Raw genomic sequence first — 23,865 nt, 5'->3', positions numbered from 1 at the left:
ACTGCCTCGGGCATGGATGTGTGTGATGTCTTAAGGCTAGTTAGGTTTAAGTAGTTCTAAGTTCTAGGGGCCTGATGACCTCCGATATTAAGCCCCATAGTGCTCAGAGCCATTTGAACCAGTGTTGTCAGTGCAGGATTTTGTTCACGAACCGGCCTCCAGATTATATCCCATGATTGTTCCATGGAATTCATGCCGGGTGATCTGACGGGCCCAATCATTCGCTCGAACTGAATATAGCGTTCTTCAGACCAGACACATGCAATTGTGGCCTGGCGAATTGGTCCACTGTTATCCATAAAATTCCATCGTTGTTTGGGAACATGAAGTCCATGAATAGTTTAAAATGGTCTCCGCTGGTTCATTTGGACCAGAGGAGCCGGTCAATTCCATGTAACCACAGCCCACACTCTTATGGAGCGACCACCACAATGCATAATGCCTTGTTAAAAACCTGAGTCGATGGCTTCCTGAGGTCTGCGGAACACTCGAACCCTATCAACAGCTCCTAGCAACAGGAATCGGGACTTATTTGACCAGGCCATAGTTTTACAGTCATCTATTCTCCAACCGATGAGGTCACGAGACCTGCAGAAAAGCTGATGGCGATGTCGAGCTGTTAGCAAAGGCACTCGCGTCTGTGGTCTGCTGCAATAGCCCATTAACGCCAAATTTCGCCGCACCGTTCTGACGGATACGTCAGTCAAACATCCCAAATTGATTTCTGCGGTTATTCCACGTAGTTTTGCTTGTCTGTCAGGTCTGACGACTTTAAGAGAACCCGCTGTTTATCTATATATACATCCATACTCCGCAAGCCACCTGACGGTGAGTAACTCTATCGGATCTCCCTTCGATTCCAGTCTCGTATTGTTAGTGGAAAGAAGGATTGTCGGTATGCCTCTGTATGGGCTCTAATCTCTCTGATTTTATCCTCATGGCCTATTCGCGAGATATACGTAGGAGGGAGCAATATACTGCTTGACTCCTCGGAGAAGGTATGTTCTCGAAACTTCAACAAAAGCCCGTACCGAGCTATTGGGCGTCTCTCCTGCAAAGTCTTCCACTGGAGTTTATATGTCATATCCGTAACGCTTTCACGATTACTAAATCATCCTGTAACGAAGCGCGCTGTTCTCCGTTGGATCTTCTCTATCTCTTCCTTCAACCCTATCTGGTACGGATCCCACACTAGTGAGCAGTATTCAAGCAGTGGGAGAACAAGTGTACTGTAACCTACTTCCTTTGTTTTCGGATTGCATTTCGTTAGGTTTCTTCCAATGAATCTCAGTCTGGCATCTGCTTTACCGACGATCAACTTTATATGATCTTCCCATTTTAAATCACTCCTAATGCGTACTCCCGGATAATTTATTTAATTAACTGCTCCCAGTTGCTGACCTGCTATATTGTAGCTAAATGATAAAGGATCTTTCTTTCTATGTATTCGCAGCACATTACACTTGTCTAAATTGAGATTCAATTGCCATTCCCTGCACCATGCATCAGTTCGCTGCAGTTCCTCCTTCATTTCAGTACAATTTGCGATTGTTGCAAGCTCTCTATATATCACAGGAACATCCGAAAAAAGCCTCATTGAACTTCCGATGTTATCCATAAGGTCCTTTATGTATATTGTGAGTAGCAACGGTCCTAAGACACTTCCCTGCGGCACACCTGAAATCACTCTTACTTCGGAAGACTTCTCTCCATTGAGAATGACATGCTGCGTTCTGTTATCTAGGAACTCTTCAATCCAATCACACAATTGGTCTGATAGTCCATATGCTCTTACTTTGTTCATTAAACAACTGCGGGGAACTGTATAGAACGCCTTGCGGAAGTCAAGAAACACGGCATCTACCTGGGAACCAGTGTCTATGGCCCTCTGAGTCTCGTGGACGAATAGCGCGAGCTGGGTTTCACACGTTCGTCTTTTTCGAAATCCATGCTGATTCCTACAGAGTAGATTTCTAGTCTCAAGAAAAGTCATTATACTCGAACATTATAGGTATTCAGAATTCTACAACTGATCGACGTTAGAGATATAGGTCTATAGTTTTACATATCTGTTCGACGTCCCTTCTTGAAAACGTGGATAACCTGTGCCCATTTCCCAATCCTTTGGAACGCTACGCTCATCTAGAGACCTACGGTACACCGCTGCAAGTAAGGAGGCAAGTTCCTACGCGTACTCTGGGTAAAATCGAACTGGTATCCCATCAGGTCCGGCGGCCTTTCCTCCTCTGAGCGATTTTAATTGCTTCTCTATCCCTCTGTCGTCTGTTTCGACATCTACCATTTTGTCATCTGTGTGACAATCTAGAGAAGGAGCTACAGTGCAGTCTTCCTCTGTGAAACAGCTTTAGAAAAAGACATTTAGTATTTCGGCCTTTAGTCAGTCATCCTCTGTTTCAGTATCATTTTGCGCACATAGTGTATCGGCATTTTGTTATGATCCACCTATCGCTTTGACATAAGACCAACATTTATTAGGATTTTCTGCCAAGTCAGGACACAGAACTTTACTTTCGAATTCACTGAACGCCTCTCTCATAGCCCTCCTCACACTGCACTTCGTTTCGTGTAATTTTTGTTTGTCTGCAAGGCTTTGCCTATATTGATGTTTACTGTGAAGTTCCCTTTGCTTCCGCAGCAGTTTCCTAACTCGGTTGTTGTACCACGATCTTCCTTGGCACATACTCATCTAATGCATATTGTACGATGGTTTTGAATTTTTGTCCACTGATCCTCAACACTATCTGTACTTGAGACAAAAGTTTTGTGTTGAGCCGTCAAGTAGTCTGAAATCTGCTTTTTGTCATTTTTGCTAAACAGAAAAATCTTCATGCATTTTTTAATATTTCTATTTATGGCTGAAATCATCCATGCAGTAACCGCTTTATGATCGCTGATTCCCTGTTCTGCGTTAACTGTCTTAAGTAGTTCAGGTCTGTTTATCACCAGAAGGTCTAATATGTTATCGCCACGAGTCGGTTCTCTGTTTAACTGCTCAAGGTAGTTTTCAGATAAAGCACTTAAAATTTCACTGGATTCTCTGTCCCTGCCACCCGTTATAAACGTTTGAGTCTCCCAGTCTGAATCCGGCAAATTAAAATCTCCACCCAGAACTATAACATGGTGGGGAAATCTACTCGAAATATTTTCCAAATAATCCTTCAGGAGCTCTGCCACAATAGCTGCTGAGCCAGGGGGCCTATAGAGACATGCAGTTACCATGTTTGAGCCTGCTTTAACCGTGACCTTCACCCAAATAATTTCACATTTCGGATCTCCGTCAATTTCCTTCGATACTATTGCACTTTTTATCGCTATCAACACGCCTCCCCCTTCACTGTCCAGCCTGTCTCTGCGGTATACATTCCAATCTCAGTTTAGAATTTCATTACTGTTTACATCTGGTTTCAGCCAACTTTCTGTCCCTATTACTATGTGGGCATTGTGAACGTTTATTAATGATAGCAGTTCTGGGACCTTTCTATAGACGCTCCTGCAGTTTAGTAGTACCACATTCATATTATTATTCCGTGTTGCGTTTTGCCCACTACTACGTTGACGCGTCTCAGGAGGCGTCTTGCCGGGCCTAGGGAAATAATTCTCTAACCTGAAAAACCCACATGTGCACTCTACACGTACTCTGCTACCCTTGTAGCCGCTTCCTGCGTGTAGTATAGTGACCAAGTCAGGGGGACCCTGCATTTCTCCACCCGATAGCGGAGGTCGAGAAATTTGCACCCAAAATCTCCTTAGAATCGTCTGAGCCTCTGGTTTAAGTCTTCCACTCGGTTCCAAACCAGAGGACCGCGATCGTTTCTGGGAACGATACTACAAATAGTTAGCTCAGATTCCACCCTGCGAGCGAGGTGTCCCGCCTTCACCAACTCCGCCAACCACATGTATGAACAGAGGATGACCTCTGAACCCCGACGGCAGGAATCGTTGGTGCCGACATGAGCAACAATCTGCAGTCGGGTGCATCCAGTGTAGTCATTAAGTGAAGGCTATCAGACACTGCGTTGTCCGTGATGAGAGATACTGCCAAAAATTTGGTTTTCTCGCCGTACACTTGACACTGTGCAGCGTGGAATGTTGAATACGCTAACGATTTCCGAACTGGAAAGTCCCACTCGTCTGTCACCACCTACCATTCCGCGTTCAAAGTCTCTTAACTCCCGTCGCGAGGCCAGTCACTTTGCCAACGTATTCACATCACATGACAGCTCCGTCAATCCACTGCCGTACTATAACTTTTGCACACATTACTACCACCTCTGTATATGTGCATATCGCTATCACATGAACTGTGTCACCTAAAAGTACACTGCTAAAACTGGATTCGGGCAGCACATGTGAATAACTAAGGAATGAACTGGTGTAGTAATTTCAGAAATCTAGGAAAAGGATACAAAAATACAGTAAAAGGTCGTGGGTATCAGGTCTTTAAGGATTATGTTGTCACGGCAGAATGACTGAGTCTGTATTACGCCGTCCGCTCTCTGATGAGCTAGTTTGGCGGTTTGATCTCATCCACGGCTGTCGATGGCAAGGAACTGGCGATTGACAGGCGATGATGTGTAGCGGAGTGTGAGATGTGTTGCTATCTTGGCTTCATGAGGGTGAGCGCTGCGTACATGGCAGATAGTCGATAGCGGTCGTCAGTTGGACTCTTCGCTCATTTTGAGTGAATAAAGCTGTTGACGCTACCCGACGGCCGAGGCTACTCGGTAGGGCCTCCTCGCCATTCAAGTAGGAATGGACTGCAATTATGCATGGAGCGGAATTACAGAAATTTTGCACCACCAAAGGAAACGGAGTGCAATGGACTCATTGGCAGCAGAGTCAAAAACAGGAATAAATATTGTAACCTCATCATCAGGATGTGACCATTATCATCTATTCTGGGATTAGCATGTGCTGTATCGCCTGATGTGAGCTTCGCATTACAGGCTCTGTTTCTTATGAAGACAATTAGCATTGTTCACTAGACCCCGTTGAAGCCTTAACAGTGTAGTTAAGATCTCCATGTTCACAAACTAAGATTTGCTGGAACTAGCATTATAGATTTATTGGCCGCTATAAAACCATAGGTATCAATAATCTTCATGGTCTGTCTTAGCTCCTCGCTGTAGATATATTTTGAGAATCATGTAAGTTGCAACGTAAGAGCCAACATTGCGCTACTCTACAATGCCTGGAGAATTCATAAAAATGTCTCCTAACAGACCTCACAAGTGACTGCTCATCTAGCTTTCAGTACCAAACATGACACACGTGGTCCAGTGTAAATACTAATTTTAGGTTTAACCTCTTGATGCAATACACTAGTAATCGCACAAAGTATGTTAAACACTAAACAAATGTCGGCATTTCTTATCGAGCATCTCCACGTCGTAATGATCAATATCCGTAAAGTTCCAGTTTATACTAGATGAAGTACGTTTGCCTCCGTGGATGTTGTAATACTCGTAAACAGTTAAACATCAAGTGGATCTGGACACGAGGAAGCTATCATATAAACTTGCGAAACACCACGAGTATGACGTAAGACCGTTAAATGCCTCTTCACCAATTTTGATGAATTGTATTTAAAGCCTTGTGCCGTCAGTTAGTATTTCACGGCACATCTTGTTTCCTGCTTTGCCCAATAGCATGCGTTAGCTATGCTCTGGTGCTGCTAATTGCACTGTGATGTGAATGTGTACACTAAGCCAAAAATGTTGCACCACGAAGGACTTATCCCCATGGGATGGAAATCGATAGGTAAGATATACGTGTGCAAACAAACAAATGATTACAGTTTCAGAAATATAGGATTATCTATTCAAGAGAAAGATCTTCACAAATTGAACAAGTCATTAACGTACTGGCCCACCTCTGCTCTTTTTAAAGCAAGTATTCAGCTCGGCATTGAACAACAGAGTTATTGCATGTCCTCTTGAGGTATATCGTGCCAAATTCTGTCCAATTAGCGCTTTAGATCGTCAAAATCCCTGGCTCATTCAAGGGCCCTGCCCATAATGCTCGACACGTTCTGAATTGGGGCGAGATCCGGAGCCCTTGCTGGCCAACGTAGGGTTTGACAATCAGGGAAGAAAAGCAGTAGAAACTCTCGACGTGAGCGGGCTGGCATTGTCTTGCTGAATTGTAGGACCAATACGGCTTGCCGTGGAGGGCAACAGAACGGGGTGCAGAATATTGCCGACGTACCGCTGTACTCAAAGGGTGTCACTGATGACAAACGAAGGGGTTCTGGTATGAAAAGTAGTGGCACCATTGACTCCTAGTTGTGAGACCACAGGGCGGGCTACAGTCACGTTGGTATCCCATCACTGTCCAGGATGTCTTCAGACATGTCTTCGGCCTCGAATCTTATTGACTGGAATAGAGTTGTCTTCAATCATGAGTCCCATTTCGAACTGTCCCGATAATGGAAATGTCGTGTGTCTAGGGCCTCCCATCGGGTAGACCGTTCGCCTGGTGCAGGTCTTTCGATTTGACGCCACTTTCGGCGACCTGCCCGTCGATGGGGATGAAATGATGATGATTAGGACAACACAACACCCAGTCCCTGAGCGGAGAAAATCTCCGACCCAGCCGGGAATCGAACCCGGGCCCTTAGGATTGACAGTCTGTCACGCTGACCACACTGTCCCGATGACCAGGGAAGACGCTACCAACCAGTCTGTCACCCGCCATATGGCCAGACAACCAGGAGTCATGACCTGGGGTGACATTCATTTTCACAGCAGACTTTTTCGGTTGCCATCCGCATCAGCCTTACAGCACAGCGAAGGTCGGCATTAATCTACACCCCTAGGAAGATAATACCTGCCAGCACATGTCTATTGCTTGTCCTCGTGCTTCAGATGCCCTATCTTTCCCGGTATGATAGCCGAATCCCTGTCCAGTTCAGAAAGTTTGGTGCCTTATGGGCGAGTTTCTCCTACAAGCTGAGGATTTTGACGATGTGACGTGTCTAATGGACAGAATTTGGCACGACATCCCTCAGGAGTGCATCCAACAATTGTGTCAGTCATTTCCAAGCCGAATAATGCCTGCGTAAGGGCTAGAGGTGGACCAACGGTTTACTGATTTGCTCTGTCTGTGTAGCTCTGTCTCTTGAATAAGTCATCAAATATTTCTGAAGCTCTATAGTACGATATTTTCCACATATCCACCATGCGTAGCAATAATATGGCGTAGTCTCTGAATGAAATTACCCGAAACCTTTGACAACGAGTCTGCCGGAATGGCTTCACATGCAGATGAGATGTACTGCTTCAGCTGTTCAATTGTTTCTGGATTCTGGCGGTACACCTGGTCTTTCATGTGTCCCCACAGAAAGAAGTCACAGGAGTTCATGTCTGGCGAATAGGGAGGCCAATCCACGCCGCCTCCTGTATGTTTCGGATAGCCCAAAGCAATCACACGATCATCGAAATATTCATTCAGGAAATTAAAGACGTCGGCCGTGCGATGTGGCCGGGCACCATCTTGCATAAACCCCGAGGTGTTCGCAGTGTCGTCTAAGGCAGTTTGTACCGCCACAAATTCACGAAGAATGTCCAGTTAGCGTGATGCAGTAATCGTTTCGGATCTGAAAAATGGGCCAATGATTCCTTTGGAAGAAATGGCGGCCCAGACCAGTACTTTTTGAGGATGCAGGGACGATGGGACTGCAACATGGGGCTTTTCGGTTCCCCATATGCGCCAGTTCTGTTTATTGACGAAGCCGTCCAGGTGAAAATAAGCTTCGTCAGTAAACCAAATGCTGCCCACATGCATATCGCCGTCATCAATCCTGTGCACTATATCGCTAGCGAATGTCTCTCGTGCAGCAATGGTAGCGGCGCTGAGGGGTTGCCGCGTTTGAATTTTGTATGGATAGAGGTGTAAACTCTGGCGCATGAGACAATACGTGGACGTTGGCGTCATTTGGACCGCAGCTGCAACACGGCGAACGGAAACCCGAGACCGCTGTTGGATCACCTGCTGCACTAGCTGCGCGTTGCCCTCTGTGGTTGCCGTACGTGGTCGCCCTACCTTTCCAGCACGTTCATCCGTCACGTTCCGAGTCCGTTGAAATTTTTCAAACAGATCCTTTATTGTATCGCTTTTCGGTCCTTTGGTTACATTAAACCTCCGTTGAAAACTTCGTCTTGTTGCAACAACACTGTGTTCTAGGCGGTGGAATTTCAACACCAGAAAAATCCTCTGTTCTAAGGAATAAACCATGTTGTCTACAGCACACTTGCACGTTGTGAACAGCACACGCTTACAGCAGAAAGACGACGTACAGAATGGCGCACCCACAGACTGCGTTGTCTTCTATATCTTTCACATCACTTGCAGCGCCATCTGTTGTTGAAAATTGTAACTACTGTAATTTCGAAAGTTTGTCCGCCTGAAAATGTACTGTTGTCCCAAGCATATTGCAACAAACGGTGTATTTCTATCGCTGCTCGTTTAGTTTTTATTGCCGTTTCAAATATACCGGTCATTTTTGAAACACCCTGTAATATATATATATATATATATAGTGTGTATTTCGTGGCACATTTTATTCTTTGCCTTGCCTAGCCGATTGCGTTAGCGCTGCTCTCGCGCTAGCATTTGGACATGAAAACCGGTCGGCGACGATTGTGGAGCTGCTGCCGCCGCACTGAGTTTGGTTGAAGCACCCCTAGATGGGAGCAGGGTTAGACCAGCACTCAAGCTGGAGTCTTGGGTTAACCAAAAGTTGAGCCAGACGGAGTAGCCGGGTCTTGAGCTGCGAAAAGGGGCGCGTGGTGGAGTTCATTCTAGTATTGGCAAGTAATGGGCGCTCGGAGTTGTCTGGCAGACAGCAGGGTCTGCTCCTGATGCTGTGGATGTCGTACGTAATATAATGGTTGCCCGCAGAGCAGCCGAACGCGGTGAATTTGTGGAGTATCACGAACAGGAAGCATTCTCCAAATTGATACGCCGAGGAGTTGCTTACTGGACTTCTGTAATGGTCATCTGGCGCGCCGCTTCCTTGTGGACACAAACATCCCGGTGGGACGATTGGTGTCATTCTCTTGGCGAGAGGGTGACGATTTCTGTAAAGACACAGATAGGGGTTTCCATATTACAAGAGGAGCACAAACTGGGTGTGTTAGAGACCGACAGAAGCATTTTGGTCCCTCGAGTCATGGAGTTTATTGTACAGTGGAGTTTCTAGGTTGTGCTCTTATTTTATCGGATGATCGGTAATATTACACACGGAAGGTCCATGGATGCCATGTGGAATGTTACGGTTGTGGTTCGTCGTCACACTGGGTGTTCAGGTGCTTTCTTTTACAGCAGGTGTCATATTGTTTTTATTATTGATACATAGTGAATGTTCTTGATTTTGTGTATGTCTCTGTGAAAAAGATGATCTTATTATTGCAATGCGAGCGTGGTTGATTTTGTTTATGCCATTTTACGAAAAATTATCCTATTATTTTATCCTGTGGGGCTGATCTGTTTTTTATGTCGTACTGTACGGAAAAGTGAATTTGGAGATTGCTAGTCCTGCAGAAGGTTGATTGAAGCTATGCTTTATTCACTATTTGGTGATAGCAGTAGTCATAGACCTATATTTTGTTGTGTGCTAATGTAAGTAGCCTTCTTAAGATATAATCTGAATCATATTTTATTGTCCTGTGGGTAATTGCAGAAGCCGGTTTTTTGTCTTTTTTTTTGCCTGCTGGGATGAAGTCTTTTGAATTTTGGTTTCGTTGTGCTCTAGGTATTTTATGTTGTTATTGTATTCATGAGCCATGCCTTTAAGAACTGTATTGAAATGGAAATTAATTTCTGTTTTGCTATCATTTCTGTTGTGTACGACAGTAAGGAGAGGTAGACTACAGAGTGCTGCAGCAGCTGTCGTCGTGGAGAAGCTGGAAAGGAGCAGAAATGAGTAGCGGACACACAGAATAAACATAAATTTTATTTAACTTTTAGTTTTCTCCAAGCACTGCAAAGAAACTGTACAAAGGAATAAATAGCTGTAAAGTCCAACTATTACAAAAAGCAAAATTATTTGTCATGCTCTGTAAATCTCCCACTACTAATGCACGAGCGAACTGTCGAAGGCTGACTGAGACTGAAGACTGTCGAAGACAGCTGTTCTCTAACGAGGCAGCTGAGGGAACTGATAGTCAGAGGTGCCGATGGCGTGGCGCAGCTGGCGTGCATCATTTGATCCGCCAGGTCCCCTTGCGACCACTATCCGCCTCCATCGGAACTTGCGTTTCCGTTGCCACTTGTGAGACGCAGGTGGCGGTGGTATCGATCTATGCTACCACAATTGTTCTCCTGTCAAGGAGAATATTTTTTGTTTCCTATTTTCTTTGTAAAGCTGAGCCCACTTCTGCACAACCTCCAGCCTGAATACATATCCTCTCAAATCCTGCACTACAGTCCAATATTGTCGTTAATGTTTATTATGTTGAATAACTGTGAAATGATTATCACCTGAGCACAGTGTTTACAATTAATAATAAACAAAAATAAGGTGCATGAGTATAAGTGGAGTTCGAGAATATATTTCTGCTTGTACCCGTGGCAAGTCTGTTTTCCGATGCCTCTTACCGAAATTGTTGCGACACGATTAATTTGTTTCCATCACATTCTACGATTAAAAAAGGAGCAATAATAAGCCCATTATATTAATAAAAATAAGTGTTGCATTTTCTTAATTTTAGCTATTGGTATGGGCCAAATTACATAGTGGCAGCATATTTTGCCAGCTTTTTGCATTGTGCATTAAACTGGGGACGTAGAAACGATGGAGAGGCTTCGTCCCGTCGTAGCTCTCAGTGGTTCATAACCCCACAACAGGCCACAGCTGTCCATCCACCGCCGCCCCACACCAAACCCAGGGTTATGATGCGGTTGGGACCCAGTGCCCCCTTTCCCCCCCCCCCCCCCCTTTTCAGGAACGTCTCATAGCAGACGAGTGTAACCCTAATGTTGGCGTGGTGGAGTAATTATGATGTACGCTTACGTGGAGACAGAATTTGCGCAGCAATCGCAGACATAGTATAACTGAGGCGGTATAAGGGGAACCATACCGCATTCGCCAAGGCAGGTGGAAAACCGCTTTAAAAACCATCCCCAGACTGGCCGGCGCTCCGGACCTCAACATTAATCCGCCGGGCGGATTCGTGCCGGGGACCGGCACGCCTTTGCCAGCTTTAGTGCTTGCCATCAACAAGCGATCCACTGCATTGTGCGGATGTTGGTATACGCACGACACAGCACTCCACCACAAGTCGAGCGAGTAACCCAGCAGCGTTGAGGTGACAATCTGTGTGTGCACATAGAGGAGTGATGTATGACGCTGCACACTTAGAGACATGATCTACTAGCAATGACTAAGAATAATGTTCATAACACAAAGAAACAAAGCGTCTGCTAAACAGTATTTGGGAAACCTCGTATACGTCGTAGAGTACAGGTGTCTCTCCTGAATATTTTACATCAGAAGAATCCCACCCACGACATTCTGAAGAATTACATGAATTCCATACACTGATTAGCCTGATTAGGTACTTTATGCCACCGATAACATTATTTCTGACTTCTTGTTAAAGACGTGTAATTGCCAAGAAAGATCCTGTATGGACGCATTCCTACGTAATCATTAGTACGGATTCTCACTCTGATGGATGAAAAGAACCCGGAGACGGGAATGTGATGTGTAATTTCCAGTGGATGCCACGAGAGGAGGACCCGCGTATGTGATAGGAGGCGGGGAAAGCTGTGTTGTCGGTACAGAAGCAGTAACAGCTGAACGTATCGATCAGGCAAGCTCAGTGTGTTCTAACGTGGGCTAGACACAGGACGGCCTCGTAGTAATCAATTCTGCGGGGACATGTAAGTCCTTCTACAGCTCCTAAAGTGGACTACTGATGAATCAGAGGTTGAGACGGTTCTGCGACCATGTGGGCTGCAGATTCCTCGACTTGCGCCATAGGGTGGTGGGGTTTCGGGTTCCGCTGGATAGGTCAGGAGTCCACTACACGCAACAAGCGGCTACACGGGTAGCAGGGGTTGTGTGGCGTGGGCTGGGCGGTTTTTTAGGTTAGATGGCCTCGGGCAAGTGCAGAAAGGGCAACAGCCTCAACGGGTGCGGGGCAAAGTCAGGACATGCGGGGACCAAGCAGCAATCGGTATTGTAATTGTAAACTGTCGAAGCTGCGTTGGTAAAGTACCGGAACTTCAAGCGCTGATAGAAAGCACCGAAGCTGAAATCGTTATAGGTACAGAAAGCTGGCTGAAGCCAGAGATAAATTCTGCCGAAATTTTTACAAAGGCACAGACGGTGTTTAGAAAGGATAGATTGCATGCAACCGGTGGCGGAGTGTTCGTCGCTGTTAGTAGTAGTTTATCCTGTAGTGAAGTAGAAGTGGATAGTTCCTGTGAATTATTATGGGTGGAGGTTACACTCAACAACCGAGCAAGGTTAATAATTGGCTCCTTTTACCGACCCCCCGACTCAGCAGCATTAGTGGCAGAACAACTGAGAGAAAATTTGGAATACGTTTCACATAAATTTTCTCAGCATGTTATGGTCTTAGGTGGAGATTTCAATTTACCAGATATAGACTGGGACACTCAGATGTTTAGGACGGGTGGTAGGGACAGAGCATCGAGTGACATTATACTGAGCGCACTATCCGAAAATTACCTCGAGCAATTAAACAGAGAACCGACTCGTGGAGATAACATCTTGGACCTACTGATAACAAACAGACCCGAACTTTTCGACTCTGTAAGTGCAGAACAGGGAATCAGTGATCATAAGGCCGTTGCAGCATCCCTGAATATGGAAGTTAATAGGAATATAAAAAAAGGGAGGAAGGTTTATCTGTTTAGCAAGAGTAATAGAAGGCAGATTTCAGACTACCTAACAGATCAAAACGAAAATTTCTGTTCCGACACTGACAATGTTGAGTGTTTATGGAAAAAGTTCAAAGCAACCGTTAAATGCGTTTTAGACAGGTACGTGCCGAGCAAAACTGTGAGGGACGGGAAAAACCCACCGTGGTACAACAACAAAGTTAGGAAACTACTGCGAAAGCAAAGAGAGCTTCACTCCAAGTTTAAACGCAGCCAAAACCTCTCAGACAAACAGAAGCTAAACGATGTCAAAGTTAGCGTAAGGAGGGCTATGCGTGAAGCGTTCAGTGAATTCGAAAGTAAAATACTAGGTACCGACTTGACAGAAAATCCTAGGAAGTTCTGGTCTTACGTTAAATCAGTAAGTGGCTCGAAACATCATGTCCAGACACTCTGGGATGATGATGGCATTGAAACAGAGGATGACAAGCGTAAAGCTGAAATACTAAACACCTTTTTCCAAAGCTGTTTCACAGAGGAAGACCGCACTGCAGTTCCTTCTCTAAATCCTCGCACCAACGAAAAAATGGCTGACATTGAAATAAGTGTCCAAGGAATAGAAAAGCAACTGGAATCACTCAACAGAGGAAAGTCCACTGGACCTGACGGGATACCAATTCGATTCTACACAGAGTACGCGAAAGAACTTGCCCCCCTTCTAACAGCCGTGTACCGCAAGTCTCTAGAGGAACAGAAGGTTCCAAATGATTGGAAAAGAGCACAGGTAGTCCCAGTCTTCAAGAAGGGTCGTCGAGCAGATGCGCAAAACTATAGACCTATCTCTCTGACGTCGATCTGTTGTAGAATTTTAGAACATGTCTTTTGCTCGAGTATCATGTCGTTTTTGGAAACTCAGAATCTACTATGTAGGAATCAACATGGATTCCGGAAACAGCGATCGTGTGAAACCCAACTCGCATTATTTGTTCATGAAACCCAGAAAATATTAGATACAGGCTCCCAGGTAGATGCCATTTTCCTTGACTTCCGGAAGGCGTTCGATACAGTTCCGCACTGTCGTCTGATAAACAAAGTAAGAGCCTACGGAATATCAGACCAGCTGTGTGGCTGGATTGAAGAGTTTTTAGCAAACAGAACACAGCATGTTGTTCTCAATGGAGAGACATCTACAGACGTTAAAGTAACCTCTGGCGTGCCACAGGGGAGTGTTATGGGACCATTGCTTTTCACAATATATATAAATGACCTAGTAGATAGTGTCGGAAGTTCCATGCGGCTTTTCGCGGATGATGCTGTAGTATACAGAGAAGTTGCAGCATTAGAAAATTGTAGCGAAATGCAGGAAGATCTGCAGCGGATAGGCACTTGGTGCAGGGAGTGGCAACTGACCCTTAACATAGACAAATGTAATGTATTGCGAATACATAGAAAGAAGGATCCTTTATTGTATGATTATATGATAGCGGAACAAACACTGGTAGCAGTTACTTCTGTAAAATATCTGGGAGTATGCGTGCGGAACGATTTGAAGTGGAATGATCATATAAAATTAATTGTTGGTAAGGCGGGTACCAGGTTGAGATTCATTGGGAGAGTCCTTAGAAAATGTAGTCCATCAACAAAGGAGGTGGCTTACAAAACACTCGTTCGACCTATACTTGAGTATTGCTCATCAGTGTGGGATCCGTACCAGATCGGGTTGACGGAGGAGATAGAGAAGATCCAAAGAAGAGCGGCGCGTTTCGTCACAGGGTTATTTGGTAACCGTGATAGCGTTACGGAGATGTTTAACAAACTCAAGTGGCAGACTCTGCAAGACAGGCGCTCTGCATCGCGGTGTAGCTTGCTCGCCAGGTTTCGAGAGGGTGCGTTTCTGGATGAGGTATCGAATATATTGCTTCCCCCTACTTATACCTCCCGAGGAGATCACGAATGTAAAATTAGAGAGATTAGAGCGCGCACAGAGGCTTTCAGACAGTCGTTCTTCCCGCGAACCATACGCGACTGGAACAGGAAAGGGAGATAATGACAGTGGCACGTAAAGTGCCCTCCGCCACACACCGTTGGGTGGCTTGCGGAGTATAAATGTAGATGTAGATGTAGATGTAGATATGACTTGAGCTGTGTCAAAAGCATGGATTTCGTTCGCCATTAAAACTGCTGAGCATCCGATCCGGTGAATGGTCAATAACACCAGGTGAATACAATAATCGTATGTGAATGATGTATTAAAAGGCGATAAAACATGTTCTAGGAGACCCGAGCGTGCCGCAGAGGAAACATGGTGAACGCGCGTGGATTCAGCTGATTTCCGAGATGCTGCGTCAATGGCACGACGCAGCCGGCCGCTATGGACGTTACCCGACAGCCAAAAGGAGTAATAATTTAACCGTCAAAAGTTGGGTAACGTTGCATGTTTGTTCACGTAAATGGTTTCCATTGTATGACAACACAAAATAGTTAGCCCCCCAATAGACCTCTTACCGATAGCGTTAATCTCGGGGTAGGTCTAGGTGGATATGGTACCGACCCACTGCGTGTTGTGTAGAGCCACTGCAATTGACGTTTTAGGCTTGGGAGAGGTGAAGGAGCTTGGCTGGTGAGGCCAGTGTTGTATTTTGTGCAGTTTACGGAGACAGTGTGACAACTTTGTCGTTTAGGCACCTGTCGATAGACGTAGCTGCATCTGTAGTTTTCCTCCAAAGGTCGAGATACGGAATACATGTAGGTTCCGGGATTTTGGAAGTACTCGCTGTTTAGACACTGATTTGGCAAAACTGTGTTTTTGGACGGTCGGTTGAATCCCGTCCTTTGGACAGTTCGGGAGGAATGTGAGGTTATTTAGCTGTGATAGATACAGCGTGATCCGTGGTAGAGAGAGACAGTTGCATTAGATGATTTTTAGGGACTCAGTAGAACCTGATATCCTGTCCGTGTTGTATGATTAGTGGTGCGCAGAGGCAATTGGGCCGTCAGCTGTTTTTGGGAGTGGTTTTGTAGTGACTGGTGTGTATCGAGAAAGGAAAGCCTCGAACACATTTTGGTTGTTGTTTGGATACCACGATCATACAGCGGATCTAGAGTTGGCACGTGTATTTTCGAACTGTTTCACCTTGACAGGAGAGATCGCACTAGTAGAATGAGTTGGTAACCGATGGGAATAGAAAGGAACCATTTACAAGCAACACTTAACTAAACAAAAAAAAAGTCTTCAAATATGTGTGAAATCTGCTAATATCATCAGTCCCTAAGCTTACACACTACTTAACCTAAATTATCCTAAAGAGAAACACACACACCTATGCCCGAGGGAGGACTCGAACCTCCGCCGGGACCAGCCGCAAAGTCCATGACTGCAGCGCCCTAGACCGCTCGGCTAATCCCGTGCGGCTACTAAACAAAGAACTTAGTTAGTAGAAGTGACGAGTAGCCTGAAGAGGCTCAGTTTCGTTTGAACTGTTAATTAAGGTGAAGGCAAAAGAGGCGGTCGTGCTTAGGTTTTCTGTTTATATTTTTGTTTGTTCTTGAATTTCCGTTACTTTAGAGGATGTGTAGCATTTGCTGGCGCTCGATTTCTTCCGAGATTTGACGTTCTGTTGAGATACCTAGCCCAAATAAAGACAAGTTTTCTTGGGTCAAAAGAAACCTTTACATGTGGTTACTTAGTAGCTATTGGGTGTATTTCATTTTGTTGTAATTGCAAATTTAAGTGTCACCTTAAACGTGACGTGACTGAAAGATGTTTAATTTAAAAGTGTGAGGGAACTTATTTTGGTTGAAACTAAGTGATGAATAACCCCTGAAAGAAGTATTATTCCAGAAAGATGAATCAGTAGATACTCTTAAAAACGACGAAAGCTAAGATTTTAGTTTAAGACATATTACTAGCTTCTTGCGTAACATAATCTCGAGTCGGTATTAAGAAGTTTTGGTTTTAGTAAAAAACACTTAATTGCGATGGTACACGCAAACTACGCAAGACTCTGATACTAATAAAAGCTGACAGGATTACATCTGTGTAAAAAAAAAAGAAAAAAAGAAGAAAACTTCTTAGTGGGAGAAAACCGGAAGTGAAGTTACTTGGAGTTGTTACGAAAAGTCAGCAATCAGACTCAGAAAGGTGTAGTGGTTAATCTTTGGAATTCATAACGTATCATTAGTTACGTAGCAACGTTAGCTTACACAGAAAGAAACAGAATTATCGCTTCAGTTATCTTTATCCAAATACGAGTTTAATATGAATCGGTCTTTGCACTCACTTCATATTTGAGATAAATGTTAGAAGTTATTAAAGGATTACGAGTCGGTTCCAGAGAGGTGGTTCTGCGTTGGAAGGAAGTCGTTGCTTGTGAAGACAATTGCAAGCTCGATTTACGATTTAGTTTGACGTAATGTAAACAGGTATTGTATTGAAATAATTTTGGTGTCTTGTTTTGGACGATAGGGAGACAGCGTTTGTTGTCGCTGTATTCTGCTGCTCTCGACATGTCTGGTAGATAGCGATTTTCAGTGTCATTTGGATATTTCTTTATGTCTGTCTGTTGTGTAGTAGTATTGCTATACAACCTCGAGTTTTATGTATAGTGAAAATGCTGCTTGTAATTATTTAGTATTTGAGTCTGCTGTCTCGTCAGTGTTTATTTTCGTTGCAGTTGGTAATGCCCAAATGGTTTATTTGTCTTCAATTTGCTGTCTAGGAGTGCCACTACAGTACAAGCTAGGCTTGAAGTGTTTGCCAGGCCATCGGCTACTATTGGAATCTTCTGTGATCGGATAGCGAGCCACAGTCATAACATCGACTGTCAACACAAAAACCGTACCTAATTCTTGCTGTAGTGGTCGATTGGTTCGCTGAAGCAATTTTCTACGACAGGAAGCCATAAATCAGCGGCATCGCGACGTTGGTACAGTACGATCCTTTGTCGTTTTGAGTTAGACCTTGAGTGGCGCCAATTGGCCCGCTACAGACTGTGCAATGGAAACACGAAGGATTTAACGCAACTTAAATACTGACCGCAAGGAATCATTGAGCATTCCCGAGGGTGATGGTAAAAATCGTATAAAGCCAGCAGAAGGAGCCACTCGTGAGTTGCATAGTGCTACCAGCACTCCAAGCAGCACAATAACTGTGCTTATAAATTTATATAGAATGGGCTATAGTGGTCCAGCAGGTCCACATAAACCACACATATCTGTAGTATGTACTGCTAAGCGATACTTGAGGTGTACAAGAAACTACGCGACTGGAAAATGTATAACTGGAAACAAGTGATCTGGAGAGATAAATTACCGTACGCCCTGTGGCAATGCGGTGGAATAGCTTCGGTGCGGCGGATTCGAGCACAGCGTAACTTACCATCCATCATATGCAGTGGCAGAATTGAAGTATGGAGAAGTTATTTTTGTTGTATGGGGTTTTTCTCGTGGTTATGTTGTGAGCCCCTTAACGTGCATATGAGTACACTAAATGCGGAGGGTTATGAACACATTTTAAGGGCATAGTATAGTAAATAAATTGGAGGAATAGTTCAGAGACGATGATTGTATCAGCATCACAGTGCATCATGTCATAAACCAGCATCTGTGAGTCAATGAGGCCTGACGCGAACCTGTGGAAAGTTTTTGGGTTGAGTCAGAACCCTGACTTTTCTCCGGACCGTAGAATTCTGCATCACTGCCTTCTCTGGTTCCTGCTCTTGAGGAATAATGCGCTGCCATTCCTTCATAAATATTTAGACTCCTCGCTGAAAGTGTATCTAGCAGAATGCAGCCGTCACGAAGGCGAGAGGTTATCACACCGAATTCAATGTCCACTAATGTGTCTTCGGTTACTTTTCATCACATAGCGTATCTACCAATTCGAAGACATGATGATTTGTTAATTCTTAAGATCCATTTGACTGTTTGTTACAATGGAAATACGCTCCTGCAATCAAAGATATATGCTGTGTGAAACTAGTCTAATGCTAGTGGTAAGTCAGTATTCGCAGTTTCACTGTGAACATACCAAACCAATCCCTACCTTTTTCTCCATCTTTATAGGCCTACCTTCATTTCTTTTCTTTCATTACGTAATTTAACATATCTCTTTGTGTATTTCTTGGCAGGCCAGTCAAAGATTCTTTTTTCAGATTCGATTCTTTTGCCATTACCGCCGTTTCTGCACTGACAAAGGGAATGCGGCAAGTGCCACAACCCGATTTCCCAGAAACTTCGCTCACTGGAAGAGGAATCAGAATAAATGAACATTTGTATCCATTTGCCCGAAGACAATCAACTGTTTCTGAGAAAACGACGGTCAAAGTTTTCAAGGTACTTTATGTGCCTTTTCGTGGGCAGGAAATTTAACTACACATATGAAAGTGGCTATCGTCGCGGGTTCATGCTTTAGAGCTCCGTGTTCGAAACCTGATTGTTGCTTTTGTGAGAAAATTATCTGAAATTATTTACGGTGAAAGTACTGTAGCGAGGGGTAAGTTACGTGGGGCTGTGTTCTATTGTCGTTCCCAGTAAGTGAGATTCGGTCGGTCTACAAGTATATCCGTTTATTCCTGCAGCCTGCAAGGAAGGTATTGTAGTCAACCGATTCTGACCTGCGTAGCTGACTGTGTCCCCTTGAGGTTATCGGAAAGGGAAAGACATTCCGATTTAGTTCTCAAAGTAAACAGACAGTAATAGAGTCTCCATCAAAATTAAAACAAACACAAAAAAACAAGGAACTCTCAAATCAATCTTGACGACGAGTGTAATACGGAGGAATCTTGTGGATAATCTAAACAAGTGAGACGCTGCGAGTCCAAAAACAAGAGGAGAGATAACCGGTATTGAACTGTTATAGAAATTGGATAAAACTAATAAAACACAAAGAATAAAATCCAACCAATCTACAATCTTGGGTAAAACAACTGACTGAAGGAAATCATTGATCTTAGTCGAGTGATGGATATTACCTGATAAAACAGAATCGTTGACTGCAGGAAAAACGGTGGAGGAAGCTATCGTCGAAGAAATGCCTTTCAGATAAACAGAAAAATATTGTAGGAGTCAGCGCATGAGGTTTTTGCCGACACCGTCTTAAGGGTGGTCGTGGTAGGTTCCTGGACGCGTCAGCAGACACAATAACGGAATAATCAATTGTAAGATAAGCATATTCAGTAATTTTACAATCCAAAAGGTGTCTTCCGTTCTGTGCTATGTCTGGGAACGGACTTTCAAGTGCATCTGCCTCTCCATCTCCTGCTGTGGTCCTCTGACTGGACCTCTGAGAGAATGCGTGAGTGCTGGGTCCCTCCTGTTTCTCCTGTTGCCTTTTCACACCGCGTTATGGAGTTGTTGGATGCCTTGATGCCGAACGCCATTACCCTGCCAGGCACTGCGTGTTCCTTGTTACCGGCTGTCGTGATGACCGACACTACTGTCCATCAGACGACTTCACTGTCAATATGTCGTGCTGTTTGCCGATCCTGACCTGCCCGTTACCAAACCGTTGGTGGATCGGAGCCTGCGGCTTTTGAACAGCTTGCGCCTCATCTTAGTATCGTGGTGACAATCTCCTGAATGGCTTATCAGTGGCAATTGTTGTTCCGGCCTCCAAGATGGCTCCTGGCAGCGCACGAAGATGCAGTCATCCTCGCCAAACATTGCAGCAGAGATGTACTGGAGAACTGGAACAATCCTGCAGAAACTGTTACCTAACAGTAATCATATAATCGAGTGCACAAGAAGTGAATGACATCGATCCTTTTGATTGAGTCACTACTGGCCCATCGGATTGCTTATTTATTACGGTTAGGGGAGGAGTTTTGCTGTTAGACATCATTGTGACTGTCGAACAGTACCCCTTTATTCCTAGCAGTCACCACTTTTCCTCACTGCTGATTTGCTTAACGATTCGTTTTGGTACATTTCCCCTCTCGACAAACCCAAGGTGAGTGAAACTGCGAAGAGAATCGTGCTTTTTGCATAACGTAACGGAGGGGCACCGAGATTCAACCACCGCTGTCTGTGTCGCACACCTCCTGATGAATCGCTGACAGTCGCACACTGCCTTGCTGAGCTTGCTGTTTTTGCAGGCCTGCTCACCAAGTGTATTCGCTCACGTCAGAATCAGTGGCTGTTAACACCCGGACCCCCCACTGTAGACGCAATCCCTGTCTGGGGGACTTAGAGATTTTCTGTCTTCCCCAACTGATCTGTTCCACTGTGCCACACAGTGAAGGCCAGCCACAAACCGACCCCTTTCCAGTTAACTTGAAGGACAACTGACATTCCTTGGTAGAGGTACTAACGAGACTTTCAAATAATGTTACAATTTTGGGTAGTAGGTTCATGAGGTGAAATAACAATGTCTCATTTTTGATTGCAGATAAAAGCAGTAAGACTTGCTGATTTTCATTGAAATGCTCATTGAAAATTATCAAATCAAATGATAATAATGATAATTCGTGTGGCTGGAGGTGATGCCCCACCTCTGGGGGAGCCCTATTCCTTGGTACAAATCATTTTAGTTGACGCCACTTCGGCGACTTACGTGTTGAAGTGCATGAAATCACGATGACTGACAACACGGCACCCAGTCTCCGACCGGAGGAAATCTCCGACCCGCCCGGGAATCGAACCAAGCCCTGGGATTACACTCCGCCATGTACACCACTGAGCTATGGAGGCGGGTGATCTTTTCAAAAAGCATTCACAAACTAAAAAAAGAGAAATAATAAATACCTATAGTGATGGAAGAACCAAGAGGAGAAGCGTTGAACAAACCACGAAAAATATAAAATGATCGATGAGTAGGTTTACGATCGTTTGAAGAATCCAGAAAGGACGGACTGCAGCAATGGACAATGGTGGCAGCGGCTACGTTGCAGTTCGAAGATGATGAATTTAGGGTTTCGCAAACGTGATGTAATACCTTCAAGGCAAACCATAGGATTCGGCAGCGACGTATTACCAAATATTTTAACACAAAGGAAAAGCGTTCGTTCTATGATTTATTGCAAGCTACCAATATTTTCAGCGTCAAATGTCTACTATAATTCCTCATTTAGACGCTGATTTTGTGACCAATCCAGTCCAAACCGGATGTGAGTATCGTATCGGCGGTAAACGATCATTGTCGCATCAAAGTCTAAAAGTCGCGGAACTTGCTGTCAACAAATAACATCAAGTGATGGATTCATATACCACCCAAAACGGTACAGTACTGTCCGGGAAACTCCCGCCGAATCTTCACTTATCTTCAAGAAGTTAGTGGACAGTTCGGTCCTCGAGTGCACCTAGAAGTGGAGCATCTAAGGGAACAACATCCGAAAGTTAAAGCAAAAATGGTTCAAATGGCTCTGAGCACTATGGGACTTCACTACTGTGGTGAACAGTACCCTAGAACTTAGAACTACTTAAACCTAACTAACGTAAGGACATCACACACATCCATGCCCGAGACAGGATTCGAACCTGCGACCGTAGCTGTTGCGCAGCTCCAGACTGTTGCGCCTAGAACCGCTCGGCCACTAAGGCCGGCAAGTTAACGCAAGCACCACAAAGACCGGAAAGTTGATTCAGGGGGTGGACAGGGCGATCCTTTTTTTTTTTTTTTTTTGGTCATCAGTCTTGTCATTGTTTTCAGTCCAGTTACGTTAGACATTCGTCTGTAGCAACGCGTCTCAAATGGTTCGATTCTCTTCTGATCCGGTTTTCTCTCAGTCCGTGTTTACTACTATACAGTGCTGTACTCCAGATGCACATTCCCAGAAATTTCTTCCTCAAATTACGTCCTATATTCGATACTAACAGACTTCTCTTACCCACGAATTCCCTTTTTGCCAGTGCTAGCCTGCTTTTGATGTCCTCATTGCTCCATCAGTCATGGGTTATTTTGCTGTCTACGTAGCAGAATTCCTTAACTTCTATTTCTGGGCCTTCAGACCTGTTGTTAAGTTCCTAGCGGTTCTCATTTCTGCTACTTTCTTTACTTTCGTGTTTCTTATATTTATTGTCAATCCATATTCTGTACTCAATACTGTTCATTAGATTCTGCACATCTTGTAATTCTTCTTCACTTTCTCAGAGGATAGCAATGTCATAAATCTTGTCATTGATGACCCTTCACTTTGATTTAATTCCACTATGGAACCTTCCTTCTATTTCCATCATTGCTTCAGTGTCTAGAATGAACAATAGGAGCAGAAGGATCATCCCTGTCTTACTCGTTTCTTCATCCGAGCCCTTCGCTCAAGGTCTTCCACTCTTATTGTTCCCTCATGATTGGTTTAAATGTTGTATGTTCTGCGCCTCTCAATGTAGCTTACCCCTGCTTTCCTCAGAGTTTCGAACATCTTGCGACACTTGACATTGTAGAACGCTTTTTCCAATTCAATGAATCCTATGAACGTGTCTTGATTTTCTTTAGTCTTGCTTTTATTAAAACCGCAGTGTCAGAAATGCTTCTCTGGTGCCTTTATCATTTCTACAGCCAAACTGATAGTCATCTAACACATCCTCAATTTTCTTTTCCACACTTCTGTATATTATTCTTGTCAGCAACTTGGATGAATGAGTTGTTAAGCTGATTGTGCGAAAATTCTCGCACTTGTCAGTACTTGCAGTCTTCGTAAATGTGAGGATGACAATTTCCCGAATGTCAGATGATACGTTGCCAGACTCATACATTCTACACACCAACGTGAAAAGACGTTTTTTTGCCACATCCCCCAATGATTTTAGAAATTCTGATGGAACGTTATCTATCCCTTCTACGTTATTGGATATTAAGTCCTCCAAAGCTCTCGTAAATTCTGATTCTAAAACTGGATCACCTATCTCTTCTAAATCAACTCCTGTTTCTTCTTCCATCACATCAGAAGAATTTCACCTCATAGGTAATTACAGAATACTCTTTCTACCAATACGCTCTTTTCTCTGCGTTTAACAGTGGGATTCCCTTTGCAATCATAATATTACTACCATTGCTTT

The sequence above is a fragment of the Schistocerca cancellata genome, chromosome 9 (genome assembly GCF_023864275.1).
Source record: "Schistocerca cancellata isolate TAMUIC-IGC-003103 chromosome 9, iqSchCanc2.1, whole genome shotgun sequence".
In the NCBI taxonomy this organism is placed as follows: domain Eukaryota; kingdom Metazoa; phylum Arthropoda; class Insecta; order Orthoptera; family Acrididae; genus Schistocerca; species Schistocerca cancellata.
Note: the sequence above shows the minus strand (reverse complement) of the source record.